General features: G+C 43.0%; 1 protein-coding gene across 1 annotated transcript in view; it reads right to left on the bottom strand.

The window, feature by feature from the left end:
• Nucleotides 1-2,634, bottom strand: part of LOC113485364 (rap guanine nucleotide exchange factor 6-like) — a 78,754-nt gene that overhangs the window by 1,037 nt on the left and 75,083 nt on the right. The window lies entirely within an intron of this gene.

Genomic DNA, 2,634 nt, shown 5'->3' with positions numbered 1-2,634 from the left:
CCCCCCCCCCCCCCCCTCCTTCTCTTTTTAATGCAGTTTACAACTCTGCAGTATTGCTTAGTATTCTAATGCATCAGTCAGACACCACGGTTAATCCACGCCTAGCTTTTCCAATTAAAACATTTCTGTAATGCACAACAAAACAGTACGTCCATGGCTACAGCAAGACTGCTGGAGTCCTAATTCCTACTATCTTTGCTTGCTTCTCAGCAGCTCCCTCAGGAGAAGCTCCCATCGATTGGATGCTCCGCAGCAAGATGAAATATCTAATAAGGAGGAAAGAGAGTGGGAGGGGAACCGAGCTAAAAGGATGACATCACCTGTATAGAAAGCCTTTAGAAACTGCATTAGATCAATTGGCTACTGTATCTGCAGATGCAGCCAGCAGAGCATCTTTATTGACCTAATATAAACACACATATCGGTACAACAACTGCTCAGCAAAACACCCCTGCTCCACAGTACATTTTATATCATTTTAGGACCTATTAATGCATATACTCTAACTCTGAAGATTCTTCTTTTTCTAATTTTTTTTTTTTTTTAAATGAATCTCATGTCTCTGCTAACACTTTCGACAGTATTTAGGGTGTTTATTTCTCATCTCTGCATCCAGATTTAGAAATAAGTAAAATATCTGCAGACGTTCACATGCATTCACACCCATAATCAGTTCACAATAAAATAATTTCTGCTTTCATGTACGTATGTCACACGAGAGCCTCAACATTTTTATCTCATCCTATATACTCATTAGGAGGTTTCTGTCTAGAATGAGAAGTAAATTTCTCATTGAAAGGTGATGTTTAGAATCCTCATCATTTTAATGGTTTTGAAACCACGTTCAAAGTTTTGGTTGCGTACGGTTTTTTTCCCCCCCCCAATCAAGACTAATTCTGTTTATAACCAAAATTGCCTTAATTCTGCAGTCGTCAATTTAGTTTTTTGCAACTAAAAACTGAAATATTTGCAAGCAGCTTAGTATCTTGGATGGCAGCCCAGCCTGCTGGAGAGCTGCTCTGAGGAAGCACCTACGAGATCCCGCACCTTTGAGCCGGGACTGCCGCGATGCTTTCAATTCCTAGAAGGCAAATGACTTGTGCTACAAGCAGGGAGGAACGCACGGAAGAGAAAGGGAGGGGGACAGAGGGTGCTGGCTCTGTTAAAGCCATTATTCAGTACTCGGGATCATTTACTTCATCTGCAAGAAGGGGCACTCACCGTTTCCGTTTTCCTCTCTTTGGAAAGAATTTTCATCGCCATGTATCTCATTATTCCCAGTTTGCATCAGACTCAGGGGTAGTTCTCCAAAACCAAACTAGCCCTTGCTGGCCAAACCTCCTGGACAGAAGAGGAGCTTCCAAGAGCGGCCTGGTGGCAGCAAGGGCCCAAAAAAAAAAAAAAAAAAAAAAAAAAAAAAAAAAAAAAAAAAAAAAAAAAAATCCCTTTTTGTTTGTTTATTCGCTTATTCTTGAATACTGAATTGGGTAGTTTGAGGCGATCCCCAGAAAGCTCTCTTCCATCGACCGTGCCAAGGGGCACGTGGAAGAAGATTGGTTCTTCTTCCAACATTTTGGAAGCCAAGTTGCCCCAAGAGGACACCCCACTCCATCGTAAACCACAGGCTTCTTCCAGCAGTCATCCAGAAGTTGAATTCTTCCCAGCATATAACCCAAGTTATGATGGGACTTGTGCCTTAACTAAGGAAAAACCTTCCCCTAGCACCTTCCAAACTGTCTTAAAAGAATTGGTATCGATGCCTGAATTTACTTACCCTCTATCAGACAACAAAAATAATAATAGATGCAAGCAGGCTTCATTCTACTGGGGTTAATTTGTAATTAAACATGAAGGAAAATCTGAACTTCATTCCTGCACTTGCAAAATTTGAAAACACAAAGTCTATTTGATTTTTTTAAAAGCTGACAGAATTTTAGATAATTACTTTGGGTTTTTAAAATGCACTCCCACCGGCTATACAAGTAGCTGTTTCTTTTACTGTTCCTCCAATACTGAACAATAGGCTGGATATGTCAGCTTCCCTTACATACGACTGTACTGCTTCTTTCCTGATAATTCACCAAATTGTATTCAGAAGCATCTTAAACATCAACTAGAACGCCACACTGATAAATCTTCAGCAGCAACGAACCCCCAAATACTTTCACGCAGTGTTACCTGTATTACAGTGATCACCATCACAATTTCTACCAAGGAGAAAAGAAAACCCACCCAGCTAAAGGAAACCTCTCCCTGCCTGCACGCACACCGATAGCACATAAACTCCATCCCTCGGCTTAACCGGGCAGATATTCATCTCCCAACCGCATTTTAAACCCGCTGCATTGTGCATGAAATCCAATCCGCTAAAGATTTTGGCGCGGATGCCATATTTTACAACTACTGTAAACACGAGCTCAATAATGGGAACAAAATTCTATTTCCTTCTAGTTTTGCCTTTAAGTGAAGATGACATCATCCCTCTGCCCGGCCTGCCAATGAGCGCGGCGGCGGGGGTCCCGGGGGGCTGCAGCCAGCGCTGCACAGCCCTGCCCGCCCGCACAGCCCCGAGCGGGGGGGAAAACCTGACCTAGTTCCACAACCCAGCTTTTGGGGCATCCCCCCCCCCCCCCC

This window comes from Athene cunicularia, assembly GCF_003259725.1.
Source record: "Athene cunicularia isolate RWA chromosome 13 unlocalized genomic scaffold, athCun1 chr13_part1, whole genome shotgun sequence".
Classification (NCBI taxonomy): Eukaryota; Metazoa; Chordata; class Aves; order Strigiformes; family Strigidae; genus Athene; species Athene cunicularia.
This window is presented reverse-complemented; position numbering and strand designations above follow the sequence as displayed.